We start from the raw sequence: 21,213 nt of genomic DNA, 5'->3' as shown, positions 1-21,213 counted from the left end.
ATGCAAACTCAGAATGGATAGCAGAGGTGCTACACTGCAGAAAAATAACCTGCTCATTTTGAGATAAAAATGTACAATTTACACTGTTAGGATTTTCATAAATTACAGGGCATTACAGAAGCTTATCTTATTTAGTTTCCTTTATGTATGTTCCACCAACCACAGGAACATAGCTTAGCTTAATAGGTTCTGTAGAAACCACATGCTGAGCACACATGAAAATGTCATCATGATACTGCAGATAGGCAGTACAGCATTCTGTGGCCTCAAACTGAGCTGGCCTGCTTATTCCTCCGTGACGATATTTGTGTAGAGGTAGACCAACACGTGTCCTCTCACAAGTTAAATGGCAAAACCAAAGCCAATTTTAAGAGCAGGTAAATACATTAAATCCACAATACTTTAACTCATGTTTTGATTGTTTTTATTATTTTTAGCTTTGCTTCCTTTTTCTGTTGGCACCTAGACTTTCAAAAGCCTTGTACCTTTTGTTTTATCTCCAACACCATTAACGTCATCAAACAGTTTTCCAAATGACACTAACCCTGCATGAGGTATTTGATGTCGTATCATGTACATAAGCTGTTGCTGGGCAGATTATCTATCTAGATCTTAAGCATCATCACAGGATGCGATGTCACGAATCTGAACCTCGTATTGCTGAGTGGTAATGTAGATGCCTTTGAGATAAGACCCTGGAAATAAACTCCAATCTACTGTCCTCATTTAATATTAATAGCACACTGACCAGTATAGTACATGGTGGCAGGGGTAAAAACACCTTTTGTAGGGTAAAGGCAGAATATATCGAAAACATCGGAGGGAAGCATGGAAAGGTTGATACTCTTACTGGAGAGCTTCAAGCGAGCAGCAGGGACCAACCAAGCTGAGGTGGATCCGAAAATTTGACAGGTACTGTTCTGCATCGGGTCTAACAGCACAACCAGACAAGGAGCAAATCAATACTTTACACCATGGGAGAGAGTGTGGATGACATTTTAACTGTCCTGGAGATTGATAAAAAGGAAACCCCATATGACGAAGTAAGAAGAGCCGTGGAGGGATACATTAAGATCAGAAAGAATGTTACTGTAGAAAGGGCAAAAGTCAACAAACGGACCTAAAAAGGTGAAGGTATCAATTCGTTCATTAATACTCTATATGAAATGGAAGAGGATTGTGATTATGGGAGCTTGCGAGAAGAACTGATTCAGGACAGAATAGTAGTTGGGGTCGCAGACGAAGATCTGTCAGACCAGCTTCAGTCGAAAGAGGACCTAATTTTACAAAAGGCCATTCTGTCGAGCAAGCTGGGCGGGGGGTGGAAGGAGTGGGGAGTGGGGGGGGGCAGAGGTCCGAAAATGTAATGACTACTAGTTCAGGTTATCAGGGAGTCCAACCTTGCAAGTTCTAGAATCAGTCGAGTATGTGGAGAAGACAGAGGATAAATGGTGCCAGAAAGCCTGAGAGGTGGGAAAGACATCTACAGGCAGCAGCACTGACTTGCAGTAGGTGTGGCCGGGAGTGGCACCGGCAGGAAAATTGTCCTGCCAAGGAAGCTGAATGTTTCTGGTGCAAGAAAAAGGGAGCACTTTAGCAGGTTTCTCGCAGCAAGAAACAAATGCTGCAGTTGAGCAAAAAAAATGAAATAAAAGAAAAACAATCAAAACTCCCTTTCTTGGGGAAGTGCAAGAGAAAAATTAAGCTTGCTGGTTAAAACCAACATCAAGTTAGATACAGGAGGAGCAGTTTCTGTCCTATCCAACAAAACACCATGGTTGAGGAAGGAAATACTTAGGAAAACCAACAAGAAATTATGCAGGCTGGGAGGAATTCAATTAAGGGTTGTAGGAAAAATGCAGACAACACCATTCTGGAAACCCTATATGTTATAAAGAACCAAGCCTTTTCACTACTCAGTAAGAAAACTTGTTTAGCCTTATAGCTGTTATGCAGGGTGGAACTGATCAAGGGACCAAGAGAAACATCTCAGCGATTTTCGAGCTGAATTCCCCAAATTATTTGAAAGGTTAGGAAAATTAAAAACAGAATATCACATTACAAAAAAGCAGAACCAGTATGTTTGTTCACAAAGAGAAAGGTCTCACACCCACTCCTGGAAAAAGTATAGAAGGAAATCAATGCCATGCTAAACCAAGGAGTTATTTCCACAGTAACTAAACCCACTAGGTGGTACTCTGGGATGGTTCCAGTCAAGAAACCAAACAGGTCTATTAGGATTTGTGTGGACCTTACCCAACTCAATAAAGCTGTACAGTGTGCGATTCACCCTATGGCGTCAGTCGCGACAGCCTTGCCAAATTGGGGAAAAGCTCCATATTCACTAAGTTAGATGCAAAATGTGGATTTTGGATTTTGGCAGTTGCCTTTAGATGAAGAGTCTAAATTGTTAACTATCTTTATTACACCCTTCAGAAGATTCTGCTTCAACAGATTGCCAGTTGGTATTGTGTCAGCACCAGAGATATTCCAGTGGATGATGTCAAGAATCTGGGAAGACTTAGAGGGGATCTGCCACATGGACGATATTCACGATTCATGGAGCAAACCAAGAAGAACACAACACGAGGGTAAGAGCAAATTACAAGAGGCTGGTCTCATATTAAATGAGAAGTATGCATTCCCGACAGTAGTTCCACTCACCCACAGGAAAGTGAGGAATGACCACCAAAGGATCCAATACCCAAACAAGTGAAAGAAGAACACACTTTGGCAGAGTTGTGGGAACTCCACACATTACAGACCTGATGAATGAAGTCAGAGACTTGGAGCAAGATATAGTATAATGTACATAAGCTATTTCTGGGTAGATTATGTATCTAGACCTTAAGCACCATCACCGGATATGATGTCATGAGTCTGAACCTCGTGTTAGTGTTGATGTAAATGCCTTAGCGATAAGACCCCTGTAAATAAATAAAAGTTTACTATCCCCATTTAATATTAATGGCACACTGACCAGTATAGTATATTGACAGAAGACAAGAGCCTGCAACAGTGATCTGGGAAAGCCACACAACACAAGAGGTGGCCTGTGCTTCCACACCAGATCTCTTCAAAATTGGTGCAGGGAGTTGGAGTGTTGTGGATCTATGGGAGCACAGATTAAAATATTCTCAAGGCAGCTACGATGAGAACAATGGCTAGTAGTATGATGAAGAGGACTGAGAGTGCAGTAAAGATGGAGTTCACTCTCAGGATCAGCTGAACTTTAATTTGAAACTACACTTGGGATTTGCTCGTGCATTTTTTGCTGCTGTATTTTATTTTCCTGATTACAGGAAATTGTGGTGCATTTTGCTCATTTTGATTTGATGGACGTACTTATGATTCCAGCTGTATCTGCAACGCTGTGAGTCCCAATGACAGCAGCACAATTGCAATTGGCATGAGAGGTACAATATCACAATACAGTCAGCAAATACAGTGAGTGGGAACCAAGCAATGAGTCCAGTCACAGTACCAAAAGCCTGGAAAAAAATGACAGTGAGAAAAATCATGACTATAAAACGTTCTAATGGTTTTCGCTATCAAAGAATCATGGCCCTGTATCTATTGCCAGCTTCTTTGCTGAAAAGCACTCCTTTGAAACAAGGACAAAGCAGATTTAACATTGAAAATATGGGCCTGGATATTAACAAGGGCGGTTATGCAGGAAGGAAGATGCGGAGTTTTGAACAGGAAACCTGCAAATCTTTTGTACTTGAAATTCCATGTGTTTGCATCTTTTGTACTTGACAGGTTCCCTAACTGGAAGTCAGCCTGACTACAGGTTTGGCTTCCAGTCAGGAGAAAAGGACACCAGAGCAGGCTGCAGGAACACATAGGCCGAATCCCCAATCCCTGGAGGGTTGGAGGGGATTTGATTCCCTATCCCTTGTGGTGGTGGGGGCTCCGATCCCAGGGGTCTTTGTATGGGTGTGAGGGGATGGAGTTTGAGGGGTCAGGGAGAGGTAGTACTCCTACTCCTTCTGGCCCTCAAGCAGCACTGTTAAGGCATTTACCTCTTTCCCAAAGCTGTCCTCAACTCCCTTCAGCTGCCAGATTTCCCAAGGCCTAGGAAACCAAGCTGTCCAGGGTCAAACCTGTAATACAGGTTAGTCCAGAGATTGTCAGCTTCATTAAAATATTTAAATTGCCAACCTGCCTCCTGGGAGCACAGTGGCTGCCCTCCCCTAATCCCACCTCTGTTAAATCCAGGAGTGGGCATGTTGGGAACAGGGTTTCAGGGTTTTCAAATTAACATCCGATCTGACCCCAATCCCCCCGTTTTTGGGTGTCAAATTCAGCCCATGGTCTCTCATATTGATTCATTTTACAGAAACAAAAATAAGCCAAATTAAATCACTCCCTTCTTGTAACTTTTTAATGACAAATGAGATTTTTTTTGTTTTCATCATTCTGTAAAATCATAATGAATTTTTAACTATTCAAGTATTGAAAGTTCAAGTCAGAGGGAACAATGTCTGTTATTGTTCTCATTCTTCTGATTGGACTTTTATCTTGACATCCCTGTGTCGTTTTAACGATCTTGCTCTTTGTGTTTCCTGTGTGCTAGCAAAAACTAAACACAGCTTTAAAAAGCACGGAAATAACACAGCTATGATGTTAGACTAGTTATCATTCCACAGTTAATTCTAACGAACAAACAAGATCTTTCCGGATCACGATCAAAGAGAACTGAACCACAATAGTGCTGAGAGAGCTGTATTTGAACAGAATAAATTTTAAGTAGCATTTTTCTGAAGTACCTTAGAACCATAACAACCTAGTACCAGAGCTCTGCTGACACTGCTCCGTAACGGGCTGCTAGGATGATCACAAAAGTAGTCAGCATGATTTTTGTACAATGAAAACAAACCAAATCCTGTGAATGTCCCATAATGCCATGTGCAACTGTAGCACAATACCACATAAATGTTGTTATTTTGATCAGTTTGTGGCAAAATTTATTTAGGAATTGCAGCCATCCAATTTTAGCCTAGATAGGTGACTATGAATGGGCTATCCAGAAATTTTTAATATCTGAATCAAATCAATTGGTTCTTGAAAATAAAAGTTCAGTTTTCCAACTTGCTTCTGTATCATATGTTGGTAAGATATTAATCAGATTATTGAGGTTCTTGATAAATCTACAGCATCAGTAAAATAATTATCAGAACTCTAGCTATGACCTTACCCACTGCCCTGATCCAGTTCCACCACTGTTATGGGTTGGCCTTGGCAAAGATCACAACCTCAGATTTAGTACAGTCAACAATTCAACGGTTTGCCACAGCAAAATAAGTTGTTCTCTGTCTGCTTTGGTTTCACCTGGCCACATCCTGCAGCTGAAAAGGACAATCTGCTCAAATGATGCACCATTATTTAACTTGCTGTTTCTAAATCAGTTGGTTTTCAGATTCTTAAACTTGGATCAACCTCTTTCTAATTCGAAGAACTGTACCTTAAAGTCATCACTCTTTAGAGATGTATGGTTAATTTTCTAATTGGCTTTGGTCAAAATAATTATTCCAAAGTGTGTGATGAAATGTCCTAGTTTGAAGAAGGGCATTCCTGCCAAGAAACCTTTAGTTTCTCTAAACCATTTTGCAGCTACATTCATTACATTCCAAATTATCTATCAATGCTGTTGCGATCCAGTCATAAGAGGAGCTGCACATCCCGCTTTTTTCTTCTTCTACCCTGTCAGGTGGCACTGGCGTTTCCTTGGGACTTTCCCACTGCAGTTAGGTTGAGATCAGGTTGAGTTAATTCTGGATCCACCAATGCATGTTGCTGCACATCTCTTATCCAACAGGCTTTGCAACAGTGCAATAAGACTGCACAAAATGATGGAGATTCTTGCTGACTTTTGTCTTTTCCTTTTATTAATTGCTGATCTTTTTCATTGACGTCATTAGTTGTGGCAGGGGAAACTGCATTCGGATTTTCGGAGCCTTATGTTTTAGATTCATGATTTCAGTGCATCTGCTACATTTGTCAACTTCTTCAAAAGTGTAGTAGCAGTGAGACTGTTAAAATGAGCTGCTTGATGTACAAGTCAAGACAGAATACACACTGCATTAATTAGCAGTTTGTTTTCTTTGCTTTTTAATACGTCCAACCTAATCATCTTTATGACAGTGATTAACATTATCTTTTCAGTAATAAGATATTTTCAGCTTCAAATGCATACCTAAATTTCCAACAATACATCCTGTGGCAGGACTGCAAACATGCCTTAAAGCAAACATTCCCAATTCACTGTACCCTTAAAATGAGATATTTGCCATTTGGGGTTTTTGATTTGGGGTCTCAAATGACACAGCAGCTCTCAAAAGATTCAGTCTAAATATGCACTTTGGTAAAAGCTATTTGTTGTAGCTGAGGAAACCATTCAAAATATAAATTTTTGGTATATATTTGGCAAATTCTTACATTTCAACAGTGTTAGTTGCTCTAGAAGCGTATTGCTTTAAATTTTTCTCTACTATAGCATAATTCCTAGCAAGGTTTCCAATCTATCATTTGCGTTTCAATAAGTTATTCTTTCAGTTTAATCACCACCGGTGCTGCAGTTTAATTTCTTTCATTTCAGATTGTAAAAAAGAGTGTGCCGTTGATGGTAAGAAATGTAATTTGCATTTCACAATAGTAACGATTTGTTGTTTATATGGCATATGAGAATAGCTATTATATATTGCAACAATTATTTAGAGACAACTTGATCATGTTTATAGGAAAGTTTCAGAAAATTAATTTTTAACGTAATGAATGCCACCTTTTGCAAAATAAAATTGCACATTGGCTTTCAGTCATTAATTTTCTATGTTTATTGCTTTGGTGACACTGCAGAGGACTTCACTTCTAATGTCATCTTTCAAAAACTTATACAGAACATTGCCATTTTCTTTGCCTGCCGCATATATTTTTGACACAAAAGTTATGTATGCAAGAAAAGGTATTCATTGTATTAAAATTAACTTACCATGTTGGCCTTTTTCCAGACATAACTGACTTTTCACGATGTGCCTTTGGCTCTCCTGAAGTTCAAGAACTCTCAACTCTCAATACTGAGTCCATTTCCTTTTAAAGCGTTTAACACATCCCCAGCAGTCATATTGTATTGTGCACATTGACAACCTCACATACTAAATTCCTTCTCAAATTGTACAAAGTCCAGAGTTTATAACCATACCCCTGGGTTATTCTTCACATGGATTAACTTCATAATTTTCTTATATCTTTATTGATATTTCAGAACTCAACCAGACAAAAACAGACAAAACTCATGGGCTAACATACAATACTTAAATGGTAGAATTACTTTGTATGAATCAAATATATGTTTCTTTAGATAAAAACTAATCTCAAAACATATGATGAGATTCCAGTAAAAACATACTTAAACCCAAACAAATAGTTGCTTTTTCTCCAAGGAAGATCTTTACTTAAGCAGGAGCTCTTTGCTTCTACCCCCTACCAAATCTCAAATTTACTCTTTCCCCTTAATTATTCCCAATATTGTACCCTGAAAAAAAGGATTTTTCTTCAGATATGAACCACAGACAAATGCATACTAATGTTCTTTGGTGTAATATCTCTGCACACCATTTAGAAACAAGTTACTCCCTGAATCCTCTGCTCCAAAAATTTGGATAGCCCTGATGTGTACCTAAATACCACTTTTTTTTTTAAAAGCACTTTTTCACAGAAAGGATTTGGGGGAAAATTACATTTAAGGACTGCCTTTTAAAACAATTTTACAGTGTCTTCACCAGAAAGCCACAATGACAAAAGGTAATTAAAATGCTAATGATCTCAGCTTTGATCTTTCTTTCCTTAGACTGTGGGCAGTATTTTCACCTCAATATGAGGGAAAGAGCGGAGGCAGGCGGCTGTATAATTTTGCATCACCAACAAGCATGCCAATTTGCCAGTACCATCCCACCCCTGAGCCATTTTCCCAGTGGCGGTATTGGGGACAGACAAGGGCTACCAGCCCACAAGCGGCAGGTAGCCAATAAAGGTAAGTTAAAGGCCAATTAAAGCTAATTATCAGATGCTGACTGGAATTTTCCAGTCGGCTTGCAGGCCCCCGTAGCGTCAGACGCAGGCCAGCTGCCTGGAGGCGGCCTCCCAACAGCACAGCAGGGGGCCAGCGCTCCAGGAAGACACTGAGAGCTCCTCCCCCAAATGCTTACCTGGCCACAGATGCTGCCTGCAATGGCAGGCTGCAGCTCCTTCCATGCTGAAGTGTGTCCTATTGGCCCTCAAGCTTCAAGAGCCTGCCTGTGGTCCTTAATTGGATGGTAGCATGTCCTTTGGCCACGAATTGCCAATTTAGGGAAAATCACTGCCGGATGACTGCTCCTGACACAGTGCGGGGTCGGGAACCCATTTGATAACCTTCCAGATTGGATTGACAAGTGGCAGGTGCCATTCTTGTCATATTAGTGCCAGGAAATGGTCACCTCAAAAAAAAGAGTCATTTCCTGTTGACAGTAATGGCACCACCATCACTAAGTTCCCTACCCTCGTGGCCCAACAGCCACCTCTAGTTTGATGTGGCAGCTGAAAGATTGAGGGAACAGTGGGCTGGCACAGAATGAACACATCATGACTGCTGCCAGGGTAAGAGAGATTCAACAGTATGATGTGCTGAGCGTGGTCACAAACCAACTGCACATTCAGCAAGTGGTAACCTTTGCGGTTGTGGCACATCTCATCATTGAGATGGGCCACCTGCAAAGCCACATATATGTAATCGATGGCACCATGCACCATGACAAAGCCAGGTGTGTGCTCTGCCTGCTTCCCCTATTCAGAGAGAAGACAATAAAGTCCCCTCTCCTGTTGTTCAGAGCCTTTGTCAACTCCATGATGAGCAATGGATGGCAAACTGGGAGATGTCAGTCAGGCTGCCTTTTCCAGCGTGGAAGGATCCGGACGCAAAGAAATTTAGAGCTATGGTCATTTTCAGACCACTGGCAGCACTGTCCTCACCCTGTTCTGAGGCTGCTGGTCCAGTTCCAGAAGGTGGCAGATTTCTGTGACAACCTCCTTGGTGAATCACAGATGCAGAACACACTGCTCCTGGCTTAGGTGAAGGTAGGGGAAATGCTCCAGGTAGATCCTCGGTGGTTGTCATCCTGCTGACAGCACTCCTCCCTTACCTTCCTCTGCAAGCAGTTTGTCTTCTTACATACTGCCTCTGCACCATCTCCATCTCATGCTGTAGCTCAAGGGGACTGCTACTATAGCCCCCATGACTGGGATCAAGTTGTGTACTCAGAGCCTTTGCGGTCACAAACAATGCATTCCCCATGTGCAGCACCACTCCCTGCAGACTTCACAAACTGTAAGCAACACCTCAAAATACCTTGCACTCCCACAAACTCAAACAGAGCCAGTAGAAAGTATTCAACAACTAACCTGAAAGTTGTTGATGATCCCTTTAAATAGAACTAGGGGGCAGGTCCTTCCTGCGGCTGAGCACATGTTTAGCTGTGCTATTTAAGAGAGGGTGATAACTGGAGCAGCAAGGTCCAAAATGGCAGCACTGGCGTCAAATCAGCATTAAATGCTGAATGATGTCACAATCTGCCTTATCTGCATACTTCCAGCATATGCTCATGACGCCCACATGAACATCCTCACCAAGATGCCTTTTGGTGCAGGCTTTGGCAGAAGTGAGCGGAAATGGCACAGATGCCATTTTAGTACTAAAACAGTGCCCAAAGCACCAAAACTACTGGTACTATGGAGCCCAATTTTGTGGCCTCCATTCCTTTTCTTCTTAATGTCTAATATTACAATTAAGAAAATATATCTAGACTGGAGAAGAGGAGCTATGTGGAACAGCTGTTATATCACCCAATTGTTAAATAAGCAGGAGAAGAATAGGAACAATTAATATTGATTATGAGATAGCAATTTTTCCATATTAACAACCATTTGCATTACTATTAAGCCTGCAAAGAGACTAGTATAGTGACATCTGCCTCAACAGGGAGCCTGTTGACTGTACTCAGAGTTCTACTTTATTCTCTAAGTAGGTGAATGGCTAGACACAGTCTCCTTGAGGAAGGTACAGCCAGGTACCTCTGAAGTCTATTTTGATTAACAATCCTGTGGCAGAAGCTGCCTGAAACTGGCTATGAATATGAGATGCTTTCCTTAACTCACAATCAGCAACTGACCGATTTAGAGGCCCGGCCTCACTTAAATTTGGCAGGGAATTCAAAATAGAGGCCTCAAAATTGGGCCAAGGAAACCACCAGCAAGGGACATTGTGGGGATAGGGGACTGCACAGGTTCCAATCAGTTCCTACCTAAAATGGCAATCAGGGTACTATTTATGTCATAGGTGCCTAATTTCAATATTAAAAGGGACTTATTGTCTGAAATAAGTGGCCGCTTTCGACACCCAGTGATAGGCCCCTTTCAAAATGCCACATTGCCAGTGTTAACAGGGCAGTAAGGCTACCAAACCCATTTGCAGCCATTAATGCCAGGTGAAGGCAGTGAAAGTTGACCCATGTTGTTTAAAGTGGCTCAAAAGAAAGTCCTAAAATCTTTTTTGTCGCGTTGTTGGGTTTGTATTAGTAGCGTTGTAGGGTGTTCTAGAGAAAGTCTTAGACTCCAATAAAGGTTAACTAACAACTCATTATTATTTACAGTTGCTATTTACACTCGCTGCAAACCACCTAAGTGAATATCCTTTGTGCTGCTATACCTTCTTCTCAAGCCGATCTCACGTGACTGTTACATCACCACTTGTACAGTGGGAGGGGTCTCTCTCACTGGCTTCAGTATTAACCCTTTACATCCCGATACTACACCTTCCCCCCCCAAGTCTTTATCCAACATTTTTCCAAACATATATACATTAATGACTTCTCGACTACTCTGTCTCCCGCCACGTCTCTGGCTTTACAGATTCAGTCTCATTGGAGGTTTGACAACTCTCCCCGATCTGGTTGTAATCTGTCTGGAACGATCAGTTGTCTTTGTAGGAAGTCTGGGTTGCTGACTTGGTTTTTCGTTTCTACGGGTTGCAGTATTTTGTTCAGTTTGGGTATGTTCATCTTCATCTGGATCTTGTAGATGGATTATTGGCTGCTGCTTTTGCGGAATAGGAATGATATTTCTCCGATTCCTTTATATGTTCCCTTTATTCGTTCATATAACATACAATCGCTGATAGTCCTCATGTTTATGGATTACTGTACCTACTCATTCCAGGTCACGTATCCAAACTTTTTGACCATTGTTTAATTTGGGTAAGCTTCTCTCTTGAAATCTCCTATTGTATTTCCTGGATGGTTTCCTGCTGTAGGAGTTTTCCCTTTCTCAAACTTTTTTGTAATCTTGAGTCTTCAATCCTAGCATTAATTGTTGAGGCAATACTGGAAATTGTGTTCTTCTCATTAGTAATTCCCTGGTGATAATCCACACAGCAGTGGCGCTGAACAATAAACTAGGAGTGAAATAGGAAGATCTTCATTTTTTCTTGAGTAAAGATTTTATGGTTCTCATACCTCGTTCTGCCTCGCCATTGGACTGTGGGTACCTTGGTGATTAATCCTTTACATCCTTATACTACATTTTTCATTTTTGTGTTAAAAGAAACATCAGGAATTACACAAAGCATTATAATCTATCTGAAATCCACTCCAGATGTATCTTGTTTGTGTTAATCTTACTTCTTAATAAACTTAATTCAATAGTTTATAGTTTGAGAGATATGTTCCGTCAGTATTTTTTCTCCTTTAGTTGGTGAGATCAGTACATTGCAAGATCCCACATCATTTTCAGTGCACACCTTCAAGGTAACAAGAGTTCATAGTTCATCTTGCAGCCTGCTGCGCTAGATTACATTTCACACAAGATCATGTTTTGGTTCATAGGGAGCTTATCTGTTGAAGCAGTCTTTTAAATTGGGCAGGAGAAACAGGATGCTATCTGAGCTTGAACTGGAATATCATTAATCAACAAGGCAAGTCGAATGATGAGCTGAATCAGTCATGTCCATGTTTCAGGCCATCAAGCTGAAGCTGTACAGGTCTCTGGTTAATCAACACCTTTAGTGCTGTATTCTGTTCTTTTCATGTCGGCACATCGAAGCCCTGAAATTGGTACAGCAAATGGCCACAAGGATGATCCCTGGTATCAGAGAGAGGAGTTATTAGGAAATATTAGAAAAACTTAGGACTTTTCAGCTTTCATAAAATGTGAATGAGAAGGGACCTTACAAAGGTGTATAAGACAGGAAGTGGAAAAGGAAAAGTAATGTGAAATAATATTGCAAGTTAAACCACAACTGCAGGACAAGGGTCATAGGTACAAATTGACAATTTGAGACTAAATGTAAGGAACTACTCCTTCACACAAGGAATGATTAATATGTGGAATAGTCTTCTGGGTAAAATAGTGGATACCGAAGCTCTGTAATCAATCAAGACGCAGTTAGATTGCTGCGTTGGGAAAATAGTAGGTTTAGGGAGGAGCGAGATAGGCTAAATGATCTCTCACACCTGTAATTATCTTTGTGAAACAGTTAATTTTTGTAATAATCATTCATCAATATAGTCCTCAAGTCAGTACTACTTAAACTTTAGGACAGACTGCCTAAGAGTATTCCCAGACAGTGTTGTGCAATTTATAAATTGATCTTCACATTTATTGATTTTAATGCTTCTCAATTCATCTAATTTCAGTTCTCTTGCTGGACTTGAGCATCCCTAAAATCTCTGAAGATCTACTCAGAGCAAGTCTGTGATACTGCAGGATGTGACTTGACATGAAGTGTGGAAAGGTGCAGAAGTTATTTGTGTATGTGCTGATACTAAACCACCAGAGTGAGACGTAGGAGGGACAGTGATGTAATTTCATTTCCTCAGCTAAACGATCAACAAATTCATTACTTTGGGCTGAATTTTGTGGCTGATGGTGAAGTTCCGTTGCCGGGGCCAAAAGCAGGAGCCGACCCCACTTCAACCAGCAGTGGGACCCAGGATGGCACATTGCGGCCACCAGCCAATTAAGAGGCCTCCATCAGGGCTGACATCCACCCCGAAAAGCTGCCGGCCAAATCAGAGGGCCAGCAGACTCAGCAGCACCACCACCATAGCTGAGAGTGCAACACCAGGGAGAGGGTGATTCAATGGCAGGGCGCTCCAGAAGAGGGATAAGAGTGGTTGGGGGCAGCCAGGGTAAGGCAGCAGGCCCTAGCAATTAGGGTTGGGAGGAGTGTTGCCGAGCATTGGCAGCGCCGTTGCTGCAAGGGTGGCTATTGCTGCCAGGGGGTCTTTCCATGGGCCAATGGAATGCCCATAAAGGAGGGCCCTTTCTCCCCACCCCCCAAGGAGGTTTCACCAAGCGGTCTCTCCACACGGCGGCAAGTCCGCCCAACAGAGACAAAGAGTGGCCCTTAATTGGCCACTTAAGTGGCTCAATCGGCTACCTGGCAGTTGGCCAAGCCACCAACCTCCCCGCTGCTGGCAATATGGCAGGGCAGCAGAGCGGAGAAAGACGATGGGCTCCCCTCCTGACACCTTCCCCCGTCATTTTGCCAACCTTCCTGCCTCCCAGCCCGTCAACAATGGGCCAGGAAAATTCAGCCCTTTATCTTCTCAATCCTCTCATTTCTGCCCTCAAGAAGAGTAAACCACAAAACTGACAAACATTAAGCAATAATGAAGAGCAGGAAATGTTTGTGCTGAAAGAAAATTGGTACAGTGGACTCTCAGTAAGATGTTGTGTGGATTAGCTCCCTTTAAAAAAAACAGGTTTCATCTGTGAAATACAACTTACTGGAGTTGGATGGTGTACAATAAAAGGGGAAGTTAATGTTCTCAAAATTTGTTTGATTATCTTGGGGTCAGATAGAAAATTTACAAAATTATCTCCTTTAAGTTTTACCTGTGCCTGGTGAATTTCAGCTAGCACCCCCTGCTCAATGCCGGGACCCTTGATCAGGCACTGGGTGCCTTTGAATGAGGGACTGACCCTGGGAAGCGGCAGGCAACCCAGACGGGTTGCATGTCGTGCACCCCGCATAGCGACAGGCCCACCCACCACTAGGTTAATACCAGCGGCATCAGGAAGAGGCCCTTAATTGGGCATTAATTGCTCAAGGGCCTCAACTGGCAGGGGGCGGGGGGGGGAAAGAGGGCAGGAAGGCCGTCCATGGGCCTTTCCACCACAGACATAATCAGGGTAGAGGTGGGAAGGTAATGGGGTCCCCACCTGCCACCATCCTGCCTGATTAAATGCCCTACCCACCTCCAAACTCGCCACAGGGGAGAGCATAAAATCCAGCGTGATGTGTGGATGGAGCAAACATGATGGGTTCCATGGCTTTTTCCTGACAATATTTCTTTGATCGCATAAAAGTGAGCACTCAAGCTTTTCTATTAATATTGAGTTTAACTAAATTCTTGCAAGTATCATTTCAGTAAATACATCTGCAGGGTTTTTTTTGCATTGTTGCTAGTTCTTCATGGGATTTGCCACAAATTAATTCATATAGACCATACAAGACAGCTTTTACCAATTCCCAAAGAATTTTGGAAGATACCTAAGTGAAGTGGTCCATCATTTAATCCTCAATCTCATAGGAAGAAGGTCCCAGAATTGACAATCTTATAAAAACAATATTCTAAATCTCCATTATGTGGGCTTGGCCTCCACCAGGGATGGATTAAATACGTTATTCTGATGCATGATTTGAGATAACAATCAGATCAATGGACATCTCCAAGACTGTTTGGTCAATAATCGCATCATAATATAACTCATATTCTGTAATTCAGTTAGAGGGAGTATTTGTTATCTTATTGTTTTCAACATTATAGGTCATCTGCTATTCATCAGTGCAGTTACTAGAGGGGTGATTTTAACCCTGTACACATTTGTTAGAAATCATATAGATGTAGCAGTTACAGGTACAGCCCATAGGATTTAACCACTGAGGTCCATTTGTTTTCTCATGGGTTCTGATTTTAACCTGTTCTTCTGAGCATCCCTTGGCTCCAATGGCATCAGCAGAGCCCAACATCTATGTTAACCAGAAGCCTAAGTGGGGAAGCCGTTGTAGCTTTTCTGTTCAGGCCAACTTTGAGGGAAGAGGTTTCAGGGCTAGAAAAGGCCCAAAAAAGTGTTTTTCTTCTTTTGACTCTCCTTGGGTGAGAAGGCAGAGGACAGTTATCCATGCTTCACAAAGTAAGTTTAAACCTCCCCAGTCTCAAGGTTCCCACTCTACCCCGATCGCAAGGTCCATTAAAACCCTTTCACAACCACTTACCTGAGTGCCAGGGATCATTCCTTAAGTCCATAGCAGAGGCCTTCTGCTGCCCAACATTCTGCTTCAGCCTGCCAATTTCAGGCAAGAGAGGACAGGAAAGTTTGCCACCTGCCTTTGTGTCCACTTGAAGAACTTTCTGAATTTTATCCCTCTCCACAAACATCCGACTTTTGTTCAGCACTGACATCCACACAAAGAAATCTTGGAAGGATTTTCCCCAAGTTCACTGCATTATTAATTCTGGAGTACGCCTGACACCAAAGTATATTGCTAGACCAGTTAAAGTTGCCCCATTAGAGCAACTAAGTTTGATCACTATTAACTATCCTATTCACAACAACTCATTCAATACTGAACTTGCAATTTCTCCACAATTCCTAAGAGATCTTCACCTGGAAATTCATGACAGCAGGTCTTGCTCCACCGCTATACCTTTGCCAGCAGTGTGGCAGAAACCTCAACTAAATTGTAGCAGCACAACAGGATCAGTTCTGACGAACATCCCAGCACTCATCAGATATTCTCTGTAAGTCAAGATATACAAAATCAACTACATTAAAATAATCCACTACTTGTGATACATCCTCAAACAATTCCAATAAATCTATTTATTAGATTTGCCTTCCAGAAATGAATGGTGACTTGGATTTGTTGTCTCTATTATCAGTAGATACACTTGAAATGTTTCATTTATAATAGGCACCAATAAAAGTCTGACTACAAATGCTAATATAACAGCATATACTTCCCAAAATTTTGCTTCTGACTTTTCTTTAAAGATTGAACTAATACTTATTTTCCTATTTTCTGCTGCCACCCATGTGTCTAATAAACATAAGACATTTCCACCATTGCTCCTCCTACATCCACTGTCATACTACTTCCATTTGCACTCCATTTGATTCAGGTGCCTTACTAAGATTTGAATAGTCCTGTTTTATTCATAACCATTTTACCAATGTACTCTATTTTCTTCATGAACTTGGAATCATACCTCTCCAGTTGCTGAACTAGGAATGCTTGGCAAGTTTTTTGTTGTAAAGCAGAAGTTGTCATCCTGTTCACACCTCTCATCAAAAATGGAGCCCATTTCTTCTTTAACACTTTGCCTACTATTAACATACCCAAATTTGTCACAAAGTTCACTGAAATTTGTATTTACGACTTTGCTTTCCTTTCACGAAAAATTATTTACTTAAACATATTTTCAGTACTTGATCTTGCCTTTTTTAATTATTAGTTCATGAAATAGATACATTTGCATGGCTATGTTAAGATAAGGATTTACAGATTAACTCATGCTTTAAAAAAAAATGTAGCAAACAGTCAGGAGGATGTCCAGTAGCATAGTGGTTATGTTACTGAACTAGATCAGTTCAAATCCCATCACAGCAGCTAGGAAATTTAAATTCAGTTAATTAAATTAATAATTTTGGAATAAACAGTTAGTATCAGGAACGGGTACCGTGCAACGACTGGATTCTCATAAAAATCCATCTGGTTCACTAATGCCCTTTGGAGAAGGAAATCTGTTGCTCTTATCTGGTCTGGCCTATATGTGACCCCAGACCCACAGCAATATGGTTGACTTTTAACTGCCCGCTGAAATGGCACTCAGTTGTATGAAAACTGTACGAATAAAACCAGACAAACCAAACAGCTTCGACCTAGGCACCAGATTCCGAGACACGAAAGGCACACCAGCCCAGTTGACCTGAGAAAGTCCTCCTCACTAACATCTAGGGTCTTGTTCCAAAATTGGGAAAGCTGTCCCACAGAATAGTCAAACAACCTGACAAAATCACAGAATCGCGCCTTTCAGACAATGTTCCAGCCTCTTCTGTCCTATCCCACCAGGAGGACAGACCCACTAAAGGTTCCTGCACAGTGGTAGACAGTCGGAAGGGAGTGGCCCTGAAAGTCCTCAATATTGACATCAACATGAGGTCTCATGGCATCAGGTCAAACATGAGCAAGGAAGCCTCATGCTAATTACCACCTGGTGCCCTCCTTCAGCTAATGAATCAGTACTCCTCCATGTTGAACACCATTTGGAAGAAGCACTGATGGTAGCAAGGGTACATAATGTACTCTGGATGGGGGACTTAAATGCAGCACCACTAATGACCAAGCTCACAGAATCACTAAATCGTTACAGTGCAGAAGGAGGCCATTTGGCCCATCATGTTCGCACCTGCTCTCCGAAAGACCAATTCACTCAGTTCTGTTCCCCCGCCTTCTCCCCCTAACCCGGCACATTTTCCCTTTCATATAACAGTTGAATTCCCTTTTGAATGCTTTAATTGAACCTGCCTCCACCACACTCTCAGGCAGTTTATTCCAGACCTTAACCACTGTCTGCGTGAAAATGTTTTTCCTCATGTCACTTTTGCTTCTCTTAACAAATGCTTTAAATCTGTGCCCTCTCGTTCTCGATCCTTTCACAAGTGGGAACAGTTTCTCTCTATCTACTCTGTCCAGACCCCTCATGATTTTGAATACCTCGAACAAATCACCTCTCAGCCTTTTCTTCTCCAAGGAAAAGAGTCCTAACTTAGAGTCATAGAGTCGTACAGCATAGAAACAGGCCCTTCGACCCACCGCGTCCATGCTGACCAGAATGCCTATCTATACTAATCCCACCTGCCTGCATTAATTCCATATCCCTCTATGCCTTGCTCATTCAAGTACCTGTCCAGATGCCTCTTAAATGTTGCTACTGTTCCTGCCTCCACCACCTCCTCTGGCAGCTCATTCCAGATACCCATTATTCATTGTGTGAAAAATTTACCCCTTTGATCCCCTTTAAACCTCCTCCCTCTCACCTTAAATCTATGCCCTCCAGTTTTAGTCACCCTTACCATGGGAAACAGACTCTGGCTATCTACCCTATCAATGCCTCTCATATTTTTATATACCTCTATTATTTCCCCTCTCAGCCTCCTTCGCTCCAGGGAAAACAGACCCAAGCCTATCCAATCTCTCTTCATAACTCAAGCCCTCCAAACCAGGCAACATCCTCATGAATCTTTTCTGCACCCTCTCTAGCTTAATCACATCTTTCCTGTAGTGCGGCAACCTGAACTGCACACAGTACTCCAAATGCGGCCTAACCAATGTTATGTACAACTGTAACATGATGTCCCAACTCTTGTACTCAATGCCTCGGCCAATGAAGGCAAGCATGCCACACGACTTCTTCACCACCCTGTCTACCTGTGTTGCCACTTTCAGGGAACTATGTACTTGCACCCCAAGGTCTCTGTTCAACAACACTCCCCAGGGCCCTGCCATTCACTGTATATATCCTGCCCTGGTTTAACTTCCCAAAATGCATCACTTCACACTTGTCTGCGTTAAATTCCATTTGCCAATCCCTTGCCCACTTTCCCAGTTGATCTATATCCTGTTGTAACCTTAGCCAACCTTCTTCACTGTCCACTATACCACCAATTCTGGTGTCATCTACAAACTTACTAATCATGCCCCCTACATTCACATCCAAGACATTAATATATATGAGAAACAACAGAGGGCCCAGCACCGATCCCTGCAGCACAGCACTGGTCACCAGCCTCTAATCTGAAAAACAACCCTCCACTACCACCCTCTGCCTCCCATCACCAAACCAATTTTGTATCCAATTGGCTAACTCACCCTGGATCCCATGTGTTCGAACCTTTCGGACCAGCCTACCATGCGGGACCTTGTCAAAGGCCTTGCTAAAGTCCATGTAGACAACGTCCACCGCCCTGCCCTGTCAATCCTCTTGGTCACCTTCTCAAAAAACTCAATCAAATTCGTGAGACATGATTTCCCACGCAAAAAGCCATGCTGACTATCCCTAATCAGACCTTGCCTTTGCAAATGCATATAAATCCTGTCTCTCAGAATCCCTTCCAATAACTTTCCCACCACTGATGTAAAGCTCACCGGCCTGTAGTTCCCTGGCTTATCCCTGCTGCCCTTCTTAAATAAAGGCACAACATTAGCTATCCTCCAGTCTTCCAGTACCTCACCCGTGGCTAACGATGATACAAAAATCTCTGCCAGGGCCCTAGCAATCTCCTCCCTTTCTTCCCATAGCATCCTAGGATACACCTGGTCAGGCCCTGGGGATTTATCCACCTTAATGCGCTTCAAAGCCTCCAACACCTCCTCCGTTGTAATGTTGATATGCTCCAGGATATCGCTGTTCCCTCCCTTGAACTCACTAGCTTCCATGACCTTCTCCACGGTAAATACAGACGAGAAGTATTCATTCAAGACCTCACCCATTTCCCATGGCTCCACACATAGATTACCACACTGAGCCTTAAGGGGACCTACTCTCTCCCTAGCTACCCTTTTACTCTTAATATACTTATAGAATCTTTTAGGATTCTCCTTTATCTTATCTGCCAGGGAAATCTCATGGCCCCTTTTCACCCTCCTAATTTCCTTCTTAAGTGTACTCCTAAATCCCTTATACTCCTTGAGGGACTCGCTTGATCCCAGCTGCCTATACCTGACATATGCCTCCTTCTTTGGCCTGACCAGACCCTCAATATCCCTCGTCGACCAAGCTTCCCTAAACTTGCCAGCCTTGCCCTTCAATCTAACGGGATTCTCCAATCTATCTTCATAACTGAAATTCCCGTGAATCTTTTCTGTACTCTCTCCAATACCCTCATGTCTTTCCTAAAAGGCAGCGCCCAGAACTGGACGCAATACTCCAGCTGAGGCCGAACTAGTTTCTTACACAAGTTCAATATAACTTCCTTGCTCCTGTACTCTATGCCCCGATTAATAAAGCCCATGATACTGCATGCTTTATTAACCGCTCTCTCAACCTGTCCTGCCATCTTCAATGACTTATGCACATATACACCCAGATCTCTCTGCTCCTGCGTCCACTTTAGAATTGTACCTTTTATTTTATATTGTCTCTCCATGTTCTTCCTACCAAAATGAATCACTTCACATTTCTCTGCATTGAACTTCATCTGCCACCTGTCTGCCCATTCCACCAATTTGTCCTTTTGGAGTTCTACACTATACTCCTCACAGTTGACAATGCTTCCAAGTTTCGTATCATCTGCAAACTCTGAAATTGTGCCCTGTACACCAAGGTCTAGGTCATTAGTATACATCAGGAAAAGCAAGGGTCCCAACACAGACCCCTGGGGAAATCCACTACAAACCTTCCTCCAGCCCAAAAACATTAACCACAACTCTTTGTTGCCTGTCACTCAGCCAATTCCACATCCATGTTGCTACCGTCCCTTTTATTCCATGAGCTACAAGTTTTCTCACAAGTCTGTTGTGTGGTACTGTATCAAACGCCTTTTGAAAGTCCATGTACACCACATCGACAGCGTTGCCCTCATCAACCCTCTCTGTTACCTCCTCAAAAAACTCCAGCAAGTTAGTTAAATATGATTTTCCCTTAAGAAAGCTGGTCAACTCCTGAAGGACATTGCCGTCAGACTGGGTCTGCAACAGGTGGTGAGAAAACCTGCACGAGGAAAAAACCTACTTGACCTCATCCTTATCAATCTGCTTGCCACAGATTCATCTATCCATTACAGAATTGGAAAGAGTGATCACCGTACAGTCCTTGTGGCTATGAAGTCCCATATTCACACTAAGGACACCCTCCATTGTGTTGTGTTTTGTGGCACTACCACAGTGCTAAATGGGATAGGTTCAGAACAGATCTAGCAGCTCAATACTGGCATCCGTGAGGTGTTATGTTCCATTATCACCAGCAGAATTGTATTCCACCACAATCTGTAACCTCATGGCCCAGCATATCCATCACTCTACCAGTACCATCAAGCTAAGGGATCAACCTTGATTCAATGAGAAGTGTAGGAGAGCATACCAGTAGCAGCACCAAATGTACCTAAAAATGGAGG

General features: G+C 42.3%; 1 protein-coding gene and 1 long non-coding RNA gene across 11 annotated transcripts in view; one reads left to right on the top strand and one right to left on the bottom strand.

Moving 5' to 3' along the window:
- fhit (fragile histidine triad diadenosine triphosphatase) overlaps positions 1-21,213 on the bottom strand; it is a 1,297,392-nt gene that overhangs the window by 605,678 nt on the left and 670,501 nt on the right. The window lies entirely within an intron of this gene.
- Positions 676-13,765, top strand: LOC137380058 (uncharacterized). The gene is made up of 3 exons (XR_010976963.1): positions 676-912; positions 2,437-2,591; positions 12,726-13,765. It is a non-coding gene; the product is annotated as an uncharacterized lncRNA (long non-coding RNA).

This window comes from Heterodontus francisci, chromosome 19, assembly GCF_036365525.1.
Source record: "Heterodontus francisci isolate sHetFra1 chromosome 19, sHetFra1.hap1, whole genome shotgun sequence".
NCBI classification, from domain to species: domain Eukaryota; kingdom Metazoa; phylum Chordata; class Chondrichthyes; order Heterodontiformes; family Heterodontidae; genus Heterodontus; species Heterodontus francisci.
Note: the sequence above shows the minus strand (reverse complement) of the source record. Positions and strands in the feature narration are given on the sequence as shown.